Source organism: Rhinopithecus roxellana, unplaced genomic scaffold (genome assembly GCF_007565055.1).
Source record: "Rhinopithecus roxellana isolate Shanxi Qingling unplaced genomic scaffold, ASM756505v1 contig1019, whole genome shotgun sequence".
Classification (NCBI taxonomy): Eukaryota; Metazoa; Chordata; class Mammalia; order Primates; family Cercopithecidae; genus Rhinopithecus; species Rhinopithecus roxellana.
This window is the reverse complement of record NW_022141531.1, coordinates 23,621-40,508: the sequence shown is the minus strand read 5'-3', so window position 1 is coordinate 40,508 and position 16,888 is coordinate 23,621. Positions and strand designations below refer to the sequence as shown.

Below are 16,888 nucleotides of genomic sequence, written 5' to 3'. Positions count from 1 at the left end.
TTTATACCTATATCTATTATGTCTATATTTTATACCAATATCAATTATATCTATTATGTCTGTATTTTATACCTATATCTACTATATCTATTACGTCTATATTTTATACCTATATCTATTAAATCTACTATGTCTATGTTTTACACCTATATCGATTATATCTATTACGTCTATATTTTATACCCATCTCTATTATATCTATTATGTTTATATTTTATACCTATATCAATTATATCTATGTCTATATTATATACCCATATCTATTTTCTCTACATTTTTTACCTATATCCATTATGTCTATATTCTATACCTATATCTGTTTTATCTATTATATCTATACTCTATACCTTTATCTATTATATCTATTATATCTATATTTTATACCTATATCTATTAAATCTATTATGTCTTTATTTTATATCTATATCTATTATGGCCATATTTTATACCTATAACTATTATATCTATTTTGTCTGTATTTTATACCTATATCTATTATATCAATTATGTCTATTTTTTACACCTTTAATTATTATATCTTATATGTCTATATTTTATACCTATATCTACTATGTCTATATTTTATATCTATATCTATTATGTCTATAATTTATACCTGTAACAATTCTATTTTGTCTATATTTTATACCTATATCTATTATATCTAGTCTATATTTTATACCTATATCTATTATATCTACATTTTATACCTGTATCTATTATATGTATTACATCTATACTTTAAAACTTATTATTCTATCCATTATAACTGTATTAGATGCCAATATGTATTATATCGATTATATCTCTTATATATATAATTTATACCTATGTCTATAATATCTATTATATCTATATTTTATACCTATATCCATTATATCTATTGTATCCATATTTTATACCTATATCTATTACGTCTATATTTTATACCTGTATATATTATGTCTATATTTTGTACCTATATCTATTATATTTATTATGTCTATATTTTAGACTTATATTTATTGTATCTATTATGTCTGTATTTTATACCTATATGGATTATATCTATTATGTTTATATTTTATATCTATATCTATTATATCTATTATGTCCATGTTTTTACCTATATCTATTATATCTACTATGTCTATATTTTACATCTATATCTATTATATCTATTACATCTATATTTTATACCCATCTCTATTATATCTATTGTGTTTATATTTTATACCTATATGTATTATATCTATGTCTATATTTTATACCTATATCTATTTTGTCTATATTTTATACCTATTTCAATTATGTCTATATTTTATTCCTATATCTGTTATATCTCTTATGTCTATATTTCATACCTATATCTATTATATCTATTATATCTATCTTTTATACCTATATCTATTAGATCAATTATGTCCATATTTTATACCTATATCTCTTATATCTATTATGTCTATATTTTATATCTATATCTATTATATCTATTATGTCTATATTTTATACCAATATCTATTATATCTATTATGTCTGTATTTTATACCTATATGTATTATATCCATTATGTCTATATTTTATACCTATATCTATTATATCTACTATGTCTATATTTTACACCTATATCTATTATATCTATTGCATGTATACTTTATACACATCCCTATTATATCTATTATGTTTATATTTTATATCTATATCTATTATATCTATGTCTATATTTTATACCTATATCTATTTTGTCTATATTTTATACCTATATATATTATGTCTATATTTTATACCTTTATCCATTATATCTATTTTGTCTATATTTTATACCTATATCTATTATGTCTATATTTTATATCTTTATCTATTATATCTATTATATCTATATTTTATACCTATATCTATTAAATCTATTATGTCTATATTTTATATCTATATCTATTATGTCTATATTTTATAACTATAACTATTATATCTATTTTGTCTATATTTCATACCTATATCTATTATATCTATATTTTGTACCTATATCTATTATATCTATTATGTCTATATTTTACACCGATATGTATTATATCTATTATGTCTCTATTTTATACCTATATCTATAATATCTGTTGTGTCTATATTTTATACATATATCTATTATATTTGTATTTTATACTTATATCTATTATATCTATTATGTCTATATTTTATACCTATTTCTATTATGTCTATATTTTATACCTGTTTCTATTATATATATTATGTCTCTATTTTAAACCTATACCTATTATATCTATTATGTCTATATTTCATACCTATATCTATTATAACCATTATGTCTATTCTTTGTACCTATATCTATTATGTGAATATTTTATACCTACATCTATTATAATTATTATGTCTCTATTTGATACCTATATCTATTATATCTATTATGTCTACATTTTTTACCTATATCTATTATATCTCTTATGTCTATATTTTATACCTATATCTATTATATCTATTATGTCTATATTTTATACCTATCTATTATATCTACTATGTCTATATTTTACGCCTATATGTATTATATCTATTACGTCTATATTTTATAACCATCTCTATTATATCTATTATGTTCATATTTTATACCTATATCTATTTTCTCTATATTTTATACCTATGTCTATTATGTCTATATTTTGTACAAATATCTATTTTATCTGTTATGTCTATATTTTATACCTATATCTATTTTATCTATGATGTCTATATTTTATACCTATATCTATTAAATCTATTATGTCTATATTTTATATCTATATCTATTATGTCTATATTTTTTACCTGTATCTATTATATCTATTATGTGTATATTTTATACCTATAATTATTATATCTAATATGTCTATATTTTATAGCTATATCTATTATGTCTATATTTTATATCAATATCTATTATATCTATTATGTCTATATTTTATACCTATATCTATTGTATCTATTATTTCTATATCTTATACATATATCTATTATGTCTATTATGTCTATATATCATACCTATACCTATTATATCTATTATGTCTATATTTTATACCTCCATCCATTATATCCATTATATCGCTTATGTCTATATTTTAGAACTATATATTATTTCTGTTATGTCTATATTTTAACCTATGTCTATTATGTCTATATTTTATATCAATATTTATTATATCTATTTTGTCTATATTTAATACCTATATCTATTATATCTATTATGTCTACATTGTATCCCTTTATGTATTATGTCTATATTTTCTAACTCTATCAATTATAGCTATTATGTCTATATTTTATACCTATAATTATTATATCTTATATGTCTATATTTTATACCTATATCTATTGTGTCTATATTTTATATCTATATTTATCAATTATGTCTATATTTTATACCTATATCTATTGTATCTATTATGTCTATATCTTATCCATATATCTATTATATCTATTATGTCTATATTTCATACCTATATCTATTATTTCTATTATGTCTATATTTTATATCTTTATCTATTATATCAATTACGTCTATATCTTATACCTATATCTATTATATCTATTATGTCTATATTTTATACGTATATTTATTATGTGTATTATGTCCATATTTTATACTTATATCTATTGTATCTATTATGTCTATATTTCATACCTATATCTATTATATCTATTATGTCTATATTTTATACCTATATCTTTTATATCCATTTTGTCTATATTTTATACCTATTTCAATTATGTCTATATTTTATTCCTATATCTATTATATCTATTATGTCTATATTTTATACCTATATCTATTATATCTATTATGTCTATATTTTATACCTGTATCCATTATATCGATAATGTCTATATCTTATACATATATCTATTATATCTATTATGTCTATTTTTTATACCTATATCTATTGTATCTATTATGTCTATATCTTACACATCTATCTCTTATATCTATTATGTGTATATTTTATACCTATATCTGTTATGTCTATATTTCATACCTATATTTTTATACCAGTTATGTCTATATTTTTTACCTATATCTATTATATCTGTTATGTCTATATTTTACACGGATATCTATTATGTCTATATTTTATACCTATATCTATTATATCTACTCTATATTTTATACCTATATCTCTTATATCTATTATGTCTATATTTCATACCTATATCTATTATATCTACTCTGTCTATGTTTTATCCCTATATCTATTATATCCATTATGTCCATATTTTATACCTATATCTATTATATCTATTATGACTATAATTTATATCTTTATCCATGATATCCATAATGTTTATATTTTATGCCAATATGTATTATATCTACTATGTCTGTATTTTATACCTATATCTATTATATCTATTATATCCATGTTTTATACCTATATGTATTAAATTTATTATGTCTGTATTTTGTACCTATATCTATTATATCTATTATGTCTGTATCTTATACCTATATCTATTATGCTTTATGTCTTTATTTTAAACCCATACCTACTATATCTATTATGTCTGTATTTCATACCTATATCTATTATAAACATTATGTCTATAGTTTTACCTATATCTATTATGTGAATATTTTATACCTATATCTATTATAATTATTATGTCTATATTTGATACCTATATCTATTATATCTATTATGTCTGTATGTAAACTTATTTCCATTATTTCTATTATGTCTATATTTAATACCTGTATCCATTATGTCTATATTTTATACCTATATTATTTCTATTATGTCTATATTTTATACCTATATCTATTATATCAATTATGTCTATGTTTTATAACTATATCTATTATATCTACTATGTCTATATTTTACACCTATATCTATTATATCTATTACTTCTCTATTTTATACCCATCTCTATAATATCTATTATGTTTATATTTTATACCTATATCTATTATATCTATATCTATATTTTATACCTATATCTATTTTGTCTATATTTTATACCTATATCTATTATGTGTATATTTTATACCTATATCTATTATAACTATTATGTCTATATTTTATAAATATATCTATTAAATCTATTATGTCTATATTTTATACCGATATCTAATATGTCTATATTTTATACCTATATCTATTATGTCTATATTTTATATCTGTATCTATTATATCTGTCTTTATTTTATACCTATATCTATTGTATCTATTATGTCTATATCTTTTTTTTTTTAACAGGCTTAATTCACTTTATTTTTCTTATATTAAAAGCCTATGTTGTAGCCACAGCTGGAGCCTGGGTCCGCTGCACGGAGACTCTGGTGTGGGTCTTGACAAGGTGGTCAGTGAATTCCTGATAGGTAGACTTGGTAAACACAGTGTCCTTCCACAGGTCAGGGGTCAGGTAGCTGTAGGTCTTAGAGATGGCATCAAAGGTGGCCTTGGCGAAGTTGTCCACGGTGGCAGTGCAGCCCCGGGCTGAGGTGTAGCAGTCATCAATACCAGCCATCATGAGTAGCTTCTTGGGCACAGGCGCTGAGACGATGCCAGTGCCCCTGGGTGCAGGGATGAGGCGCACCAGCACAGAGCCACAGCGGCCTGTCACCTTGCAAGGGACGGTGTGGGGCTTGCCGATCTTGTTCCCCCAGTAGCCTCTGCGCACCGGGACAATGGAGAGTTTGGCCAGGATGATGGCCCCACGGATGGCGGTGGCCACCTCCTTGGAGCACTTAACACCCAGGCCGACGTGGCCATTGTAGTCCCCGATAGCAACAAACGCCTTGAACCTGGTGCGCTGACCAGCACGGGTCTGCTTCTGCACCGGCATAATCTTCAAAACCTCATCTTTGAGAGAGGCCCCCAAGAAAAAGTCAATGATCTCAGATTCCTTAATGGGCAGAGAGAAGAGGTAGATCTCCTCCAGGGACTTGATCTTCATGTCCTTGACCAAGCGTCCCAGCTTGATGACGGGCATCCACTCCTCATCCTCGGCCTTGCCTCCGCGAGCTCTGCGGCCTCGGCCGCGACCTCGTCCACGGCCGCGACCCCGGCCCCGGATGCCAATGCCGAAACCTCCGCGGAAGACACCGCGGATCCCCATCCCAGGGCCACCAGGGCCTCCGGACCACCCCGCTGCACCGGCGTCATCCGCCTTTGGTGTTTTATCGGAGAAGAAGCTTATGTCTATATCTTATACACATATCTATTATATCTATTATGTCTATATTTCATACCTATACCTGTTATACCTACTATGTCTATATTTTATATCTATATCTATTATATCTATTATGTCAATATTTTATAACTATATTGATTATATCTATTATGTCTATATTTTATACCTATATCTTTTATATCAATTTTGTGTATATTTTATAACTATTTCAATTCTGTCTATATTTTATTCCTATATCTATTATGTCTATATATTATACCTATATCTATTATGTTTATATTTCATGCCTATATCTATTATGTCTATTATGTATATATTTTATACCTATATCTATTTATATCTATTATGTGTATATTTTATACGTATATCTATTATATCTATTTTGTCCATATTTTATCCCTATATCTATTATATCTATTATGTCTATATTTTATACGTATATCCATTATATCTATTATGTTTATATTTTATACTTATATCTATCTCTTATGTGTATATTTTATACCTATGTCTATTATATCTATTATGTCTATATTTTACACCCATATTCATTTTATCTATTATGTCTATATCTTATACCTATATCTGTTATATCTATTATATCTATATTTTATATCTATAACTATATTATTATACCTATATCTATTATATCGATTTTATCTATATTTTATACCTATATCTATTATATCTATTATGTCTATATTTTAGACCTATATATGTTATATCAATTATGTCTATATTGTATACTTATGTGTATTATATCTATTATGGCTATATTTTATACCTATATCTATTACATATATTGTGTTTATATCTATTATGTCTGTGTTTTATAACTCTATTATAACTATTATGTCAATATTTTATCCCTGTATCTATTATATCTATTATGTCTATATTTTATACCTTTATTATATCTATAACGTCTATACGTCATACCTGTATCTATTATATCGATGATGTCTATATTTTTTACCTCTATTATATCGATAATATCCATATTTTATTTCAATATCAACTATATCTATTATGTCTATATTTTATACCTCTATCTATTGTATCTATTATGTCTATATTTTTTACCTCCATTATATCTATTTTGTCTATATTTTATACCTCTATCTATTATATCTATTTTGCTTTTATTTTATATCTCTATCTATTATATCTATTATGTGCATAATTTATGCCTATATCTATTATATATATTCTTTCGATATTGTACACCTATGTCTATTATATCTATGGTGTCTATATTTTAATCCTATATATATTATATCTATACTATCTATATTTTATGCCTATATCTATTATATCTATTATGTCTAAGTTTTATAACTCAATCTATTATATCTTTTATGTCTATATTTTATACCTATATCTATTATGTCGATTATGTCTACATTTTATACCTATATCTATTAAATCTATTATGTGTACATTTTATAATTCTATCTATAATATCTATTATGTCTATAATTTATAACTCTATCAATTGTAGCTATTATGTCTATATTTTATATCTCTATCTATTATATCTATGATGTCTATATTTTATACCTCTATCTATTATAACCATATTTTATACCTATATACATTACACCTATGTTTTTACCTATATCAATTATATCTATTATATGTATATTTTTAAATTATATCTATTATATCTATTGTCTATATTTTATACCTGTATCTATTATATCTATTTTTTATATGCATATCTATTATATCTATATTTTATACTTATATCTATTATATCTGTATTTTATACCTGTATCTATTATATCGATTATGTCTATATTTTATACCTATATCTATCATATCGATTGTGTCTATATTTTGTACCTATATATATTATATCTTTTATGTTTATATTTTATACCTATATCTATTATGTCTATATTTTATAACTATATAAATTATATCTATTATGTCTATATTTTATACCTATATCTATTATACCTCTTATGGCTACATTTCATACCTATATCTGTAAAATATATAATGTCTATATTTTATAACTATATCTATTATGTCTACATTTTATACCAATATCTATTATATCTATTATGTCTATATTTTATATCTTAATCTATTATATCAATTATGTCTATATTTTATGCCTATGTCTCTTATGTCTATATATTATATCTATATCTATTATATCCACTATATCTATATTTTATACCTATATCTATTATATGTATATTTGATACCCATATCCATTATATATAATATATCTATATTTTACATCTATATCTATTATATCTATTATGTCTATTATATCTATTATATCTATATTTTATACCTATGTCTATTATATCTATATTTTATAACTGTATCTATTATATCTATTATGTTTACGTTTTTTACCTATATCTATTATATCTATTATGTGTATATTTTATACCTATATCTATTATATGTATTATGTCTATATTTTATACGTGTATCTAACATATCTATAATGTCTATATTTTATACCTATATATATCTGTTTTATCTATATTTTATACCTATATCTATTATATCTATTATGCCTGCATTTCATACCTATATCGATTATATCTCTTGTCTATATTTTATACCCATATCTATTATATCTGTTATGTTTATATTTCATACCTATATCTATAATATCTACTACGTCTATATTTTATAACTATATCTATTATATCTATTATGTCTCTATTTTATACCAATATCTATTATGTCTATATTTTATTCCTATATCTATTATATCTATTATGTGTATATTTTATACCTATGTCTATTATATCTATTATGTCTATATTTTATACCTATATCTATTATATCTATTATGTCTATATTCTATACCTATATCTGTTATATCTATTGTCTATATCTTATACCTGTATCTATTATATCTATTTTTTATACATATACATATTATATCTATCATATCGATATTTTATACCTATATCTATTTATCTATATTTTTTACCCCTATCTGTTATATCTTTTATGTCTATATTTTATACCGATATCTATTATATGTATTATGTCTATATTTTATACCTATGTCTATTACATCAATTTTGTCTCTATTTTATTCCTATGTCTATAATGTCTATTATGTCTGTATTTCATAGCTATATCTATTATATCTATGATGTCTATATTTTATGCCTATATCTATTATGTCTATATTTTATACCAATATCTATAACATCTATCATGGTTATATTTTATACCTATATATATTATATCTATTATGTCTATATTTTATACCTATATCTATTATGTCTTTATATTATACCTATATCTATTATATCTATTATGTCTATATTTTATAACTGTATCTATTATATATATTATGTCGATATTTTATACCTATATCTATAATGTCTATATTTTATACCTGTATCTTTTATGTCTATTATGTCTATATTTTATAATTATATCTATTATATCTATATTTTTTACCTATAACTATTATATCTATTATTTCTAAATATTGTACATATATCTATTATGTCTATATTTTATACCTATATCTATTATAACTATTATGTCTATATTTGATAACTATATGTGTTATAGCTATTATGTCTATATTTTATACCTATATCTATTATATCTATATTTTACACCTATATCCATTATAACCATATATTATACCTACATACCTTATATCTATGTTTTTTACCTATATCAATTATATCTATTATTTCTAAATATTGTCCTATATATATTATGTTTATATTTAATACCTATATCTATTATATCTATTATGTCTATATTTATACCTATATCTATTATGTCTATATTTTACACCTATATCTATTATATCTATTATGTCTATATTTTATAACTGTATATATTATATCTATTATGTCTATATTTTATACCTATATCCATTATATCTATTATGTCTACATTTTACCCCTCTATCTATTATGTCTACATTTTATACCTATATATCTATTATAACTATATTTTATACGTATATTTCTTATATCTATATTTCATACCTATATCTATTATATCTATTATATTTATATTTTATCATTATGTCTATTATATCTATATTTTATACTTATGTCTATTATATCTATTATATCTATATTTTATGCCTGTATCAATTATATCTATATTTTATACGTATATCTATTATATCAATTATATCTATATTTTATACCAATATCTATTACATCTATTATGTCTATAAGTTATACCTATATCTATTATATCCATTATATCTATATTTCATACCTATATCTACTATATCTATTATGTCTATACTTAATACCTATATCTATTATGTCTGTATTTTATACCTATATATATTATATCTATTATGTCTATATTTTATACCTGTATCTATTGTATCTATTATGTCTATATTTTATACCAATGTCTATTATGTCTATATTTCATACCTATATCTATTATATCTATTATGTCTATATCTATTGTATCTATTATGTCTATATTTTATACCTATATCTATTATATCTATTATGTCTATATTTTATACAGATATCTATTATATCTATTATGTCTATATTTTATACCTATATCTATTATGTCTATATTTATACCTATATCTATTATAAATATTATGTCTATATTTTATAACTATATCTGTTATATCTATTATGTCTATATTTTATACCTATATCTATTATGTCTACATATCATACCTATATCTATTATATCTATTATATCTATTATGTCTATATTTTTTACCTATATCTATTATATCCATTATGTCTACATTATATACCTATATCTATTATATCTATTATGCTTATATTTTATAATTATATCTATTATATCTATATTTTATACCTGTATCTATTTTATCTATTATATTTATATTTTATATCTATATCTATTATATGTATATTTTATACGTATTTCTATTATATTTTTTATGTCTATATTTTATACCTATATCTATTATAAATATATTTTATACCTATATTTCTTATATCTATATTTAATACCTATATCTATTATATCTATTAGATTTATATTTCATAATTATATGTATTATATCTATATTTTATACCTCCATCTAGTATATCTATTGTATCTATATTTTATGACTATATCAATTATATCTATATTTTATACGTATATATATTATATCTATTATATCTATAATTTATACCTATATCTATTATATGTATATTTTTTACCTTTTTCTATTATAACTATTATATCTGTATTTTGTACCTATATCTATTATATCTATTATGTCTATATTTTATGCCTATGTCTATTATATCTATTATGTCTATATTTTATACGTATATCTATTATATCTTTTATGTCTACATTTTATACTTATATGTACTGTATCTATTATGTCTACATTTTATACCTATATCTTTTGTGTGTATTATGTCTATATTTTTTACCGATATCTATTATATCTATTATGTCTGTACTTTATACCTATATCTCTTATGTCTACATTTCATAGCTGTATCGACTATATGTATTATGTCTATATTTTATACCGATATCTATGATATCTCTTATGTCTATATTTTATACTTATATCTATTATATCTGTTATCTTTATATTTTATACCCATATCTATTATGTCTACATTTTATACCTATATCTATAATATCTATTATGTCTATATTTTGCACCTATATCTATTATACCTCTTATGTCTATATTTTATACCTATATCTATTTTATCTATTGTGTCTGTACTTTATACCTATATCTATTATGTCTATATTTTATATCCTTATCTATTATATCTATTGTCTATATTTTATACCTATATCTATTATATCTATTATGTCTATATTTCACAAATATATATTATGTCTATAATTTATATCTATATCCATTATGTATATTATGTCTATATTATATATCTATATGAATTATGTCTATATTTTACACCTATATCTATTACATCTATTCTGTGTATATTTCATACGTATATCTAATATATCTTATGTTTATATTTTATACCTATATCTATTATGTCTACATTTTACATCTATATTTATTATATCTACTATGTCTATATTTTATACCTATATATATTATATCTATTATGTCTAAATATTACTCCTATATCTATTATGTCTACATTTTATACCTTCATCTATTATGTTTATATTTTTTTCCTATATCTCTTATATCTATTATGTCTATATTTTATACCTATATCTATTATGTCTATATTTTATACCTATACTATGATGTCTATATTTTATACCTATATCTATTATATCTATTATGTCTATATTTTACAATTATGTCTGTTTTATCTATTATGTCTATATTTTATACCTATATCTATTATATCTATTATGTCTATATTTTATACCTATATCAGTTATATCTATTATGTCTGTACTTTATACCTATGTCTATTACGTCTATTTTGTGTATTTTGTCTATATTTTATAACCATATCTATAATATTTATTATGTCTGTATTTCATACCTATATCTATTATATCTATTATGTCTATATTTTATACCTATATCTATTATTTTATACCTATATCTATTATGTCTATATTTTATACCTATATCTATTATGTCTATATTTTATACCTATATATATTATATCTATAATGGCTATATTTTATACCTATATCTATTATATCTATTATGTCTATTATATCTATTATGTCTTTATTTTATACCTTTATTATATCTATATCTATATCTATATTTTATACATATATCTATTATATCTGTTATGTCTAAATATTATATATATATCTATTATGTCTATATTTTATACCTATATCTATTATATCTATTATGTCTATAAGTTATACCTATATCTATTATGTCAATATTTTATACCTATATATATTATGTGTGAATTTTATACCTATATCTACTATGTCTTTATTTTATACCTATATCTATTATATCTATTATGTCTATACTTTATAACTGTATGTATTATATCTATTATGTCTTTATTTTATATCCATATCTATAATGTCTATATTTTATACCTGTGTTTATTATATGTATTATGTCTATATTTTATACCTACATCTATAATATCTATAATTCATACCTGTATCTATTATATGTCTTATGACTATATTTTATCCCTATATCTATTATATCTGCTATGTCTACATTTTATACCTGTATCTATTATATCTATTAAGTCTATCTTTTATTCGTATATATATTATATCTATTAAGTCTATATTTTATACCTATATCTATTATAACTATTAAGTCTATATTTTATAACTATATCGCATATCTATGATGTATATATTTTATACCTATATCTATTATGTGTATATTTCATACCTGCATTATTCTATCTATTATGTCCATATTTTATATCTATATCTATTATGTCTATATTTTATATCTATATCTATTATATCTATTATATGTATATTTCATACGTGTATCTATTATATATTTTATGTCTATATTTTATACCTATATCTATTAAAACTATTATGTCTATATTTTATACTTATATCTATTATATCCATTATATCTATATTTTATACCTATATCTATTATATCTATTATGTCTCTATTGTATACCTATATCTATTATATCTATTATGTCTATATTTGATACCTATATCTATTTTATCTATTAAGTCTATATTTTATACCTATATCTATTATATTTATTATATCTATATTTTATGCCGATATCTTTTGTATCTATATTTATACGTATATCTGTTATATCTATTATTTCCATATTTTATACCTATATCTATTATATCTATATTTTATACATTTATACTATTATATCTCTCATGTCTATATTTTATACCTATATCTTTTATATCTATTATATCTATATTTTATTCCTATATCTATTACGTCTATATCTTATACCTCTATCTATTCTATTATGTCTATATATTATACCTATATCTATTATGTCTATATTTTATACCTCTGTCGATTGTATGTACTATGTCTATATTTCATACCTATATCTATTATGTCTATAATTTATACCTGTATCTATAATATCTATGATGTCTATATTTTATACCTATATGTATTATATCTTTTATATCTATATTTTATCCCTATATCTATTATATCTATTATGTCTTCATTTTATACCTATATCTATTATATCTATTACGTGTATATTTTATACCTATATCTATTATATCTATTATGTCTGTATTTCATCCCTATATCTATTATATCTATTATGTCTGTATTTTATCCCTCTATTCATTATATCTATTATGTCTATATTGTGTAACTCTATCAATTATATCTATTATGTCTATATTTTATACCTCTATCTATTATATCTATTAAGTCTATATTTTATACCTATAGTTATTATGTCTATTATGTCTATATTTTATACCTATATCCATTATGTCTATATTTTATACCTATATCTTTTATGTCTATATTTTATACCTATATCTATTATGTCTATATTTAATACCTATATCTATTATATCGATTATGTCTATATTTTATACCTATATCTATTATATCTATTATGTCTATATTTTATCCCTCTATCTATTATGTGTATATTTTATAACTCTATCAATTATATCTATTATGTCTATATTTTATACCTCTATCTATTATATCTATTATGCCTATATTTTATACCTCTATCTATTATATCTATTATGTATATTTTTTATACCTATATCTATTATATCGATTATGTCTATATCTCATACATATATCTATTATATCTATTATTTCTATATTTTTTGCCTATATCTATTATATCTATTATGTCTATATTTCATACCTATAACTATTATATCTAATATGTCTATATTTTACACCTTATCTACTTTATCTATTACGTCTATATTTTATACCCATCTCTATTATATCTATTATGTTTATATTTTATACCTATATCTATTATATCCATGTCTATGTTTAATACCTATATCTATTTTGTCTATATTTTATACCGATATCTATTATGTCTATATTTTATACCTATGTCTATTATATCTATTATGTCTATATTTTATACCTATAACTATTAAATCTAGTATGTCTATATTTTATTTTTATATCTATTATGTCTATATTTTATACCTATATCTATTATAACTATTACGTCTATATTTTATACCTATAATTATTATATCTAATATTTCTATATTTTATAACTATATCTATTATATCTATTATGTCTATATTTTATACCTATATCTATTATATCTATTATGTCTAAAAATTATACCTTTATCTTTTATGTCTATATTTTATAACTATATCTATTATGTCTGTATTTTATACCTATATCTATTATATCTATTATATCTATATTTTATACCTATAACTATTTTGTCTATATTTTCTACCTACATCTATCTATTATGTTTATATTTTGTACCTATATCTATTATGTCTATATTGTATACCTTAATCTATTATATCAATTATGTCTTTATTTTATAACTATATCTATTATATCAATTATGTCTATATGTTATACCTCTATCTATTATATCTATTATATCTATATTTTATACCTATATCTATTATATCTGTATTTTATACCTGTATCTATTATATCTATTATGTCTATATTTTATACCTATATATATTATATCTATTATGTCTATATTATATACCTATATCTATTATACCTGTTATGTCTATATTTTATACCTACAACTATTTTGTCTATATTTTATACCTATATCTATTGTATATGTTTTATTTATATTTTGTAACTATATCTATTATATCTATATTTTATACCTATATCTATTATAACGATTATATCTATATTTCATACCTGTATTTATTATATCTATATTTTATACCTATATCTATTATATCCATTATATCTATATTTTACACGTATGTCTATTTTATCTATATTTTATACCTATATCTATTATATCTACTATGTCTGTATTTAACACCTATATCTATTATATCTATTATGTCTATATTTTATACCTATATCTATTCTGTCTATATTTTGTACCTATATCTATTATATCTATTACGTCTATATTTTCTACCTATATCTATTATATCTATTATGTCTATATTTTATACCTATATCTATTATATCCATTATATCTATATTTTACACGTATGTCTATTTTATCTATATTTTATACCTATATCTATTATATCTACTATGTCTGTATTTAACACCTATATCTATTATATCTATTACGTCTATATTTTCTACCTATATCTATTATATCTATTATGTCTATATTTTATACCTATATCTATTATATCTATTATGTCTATAGTTTTCACCTATAAGTATTTTGTCTATATCTTTTACCTATATCTATTATATCTATTATGTCTATATTTTGTACCTATATCTATTATGTCTATTATGTCTATATTGTATACCTACATCTATTATATCTTATGTCTATATTTTATACCTATATCTATTATATCTCTTATGTCTATATTTTATACCTATATCTCTTATATCTGTTATTATTATATTTTATATCCATATCTATTATGTCCATATATTATACCTATAACTATTATATCTAATATGTCTATATTTTATACGTATATCTATTATAACTATATTTTATACCTATATCTATTATATCTATATTTAATACCTATATCTATTATATCTATTAAATTTACATTTTGTAATTATATCTATTATATCTATATTTTATACCTATATCTATTATATCTATTATACCTATATCTATTATATCTATTATACCTATATTTGATGACGATATCAATTATATCTATATTTTTTCC

At 20.8% G+C, this 16,888-nt stretch overlaps 1 pseudogene; it reads right to left on the bottom strand.

Moving 5' to 3' along the window:
* Positions 1-5,253: 5,253 nt before the first annotated feature.
* LOC115895705 lies at positions 5,254-7,159 on the bottom strand (annotated as a pseudogene).
* Between the last annotated feature and the right edge of the window lie 9,729 nt (positions 7,160-16,888).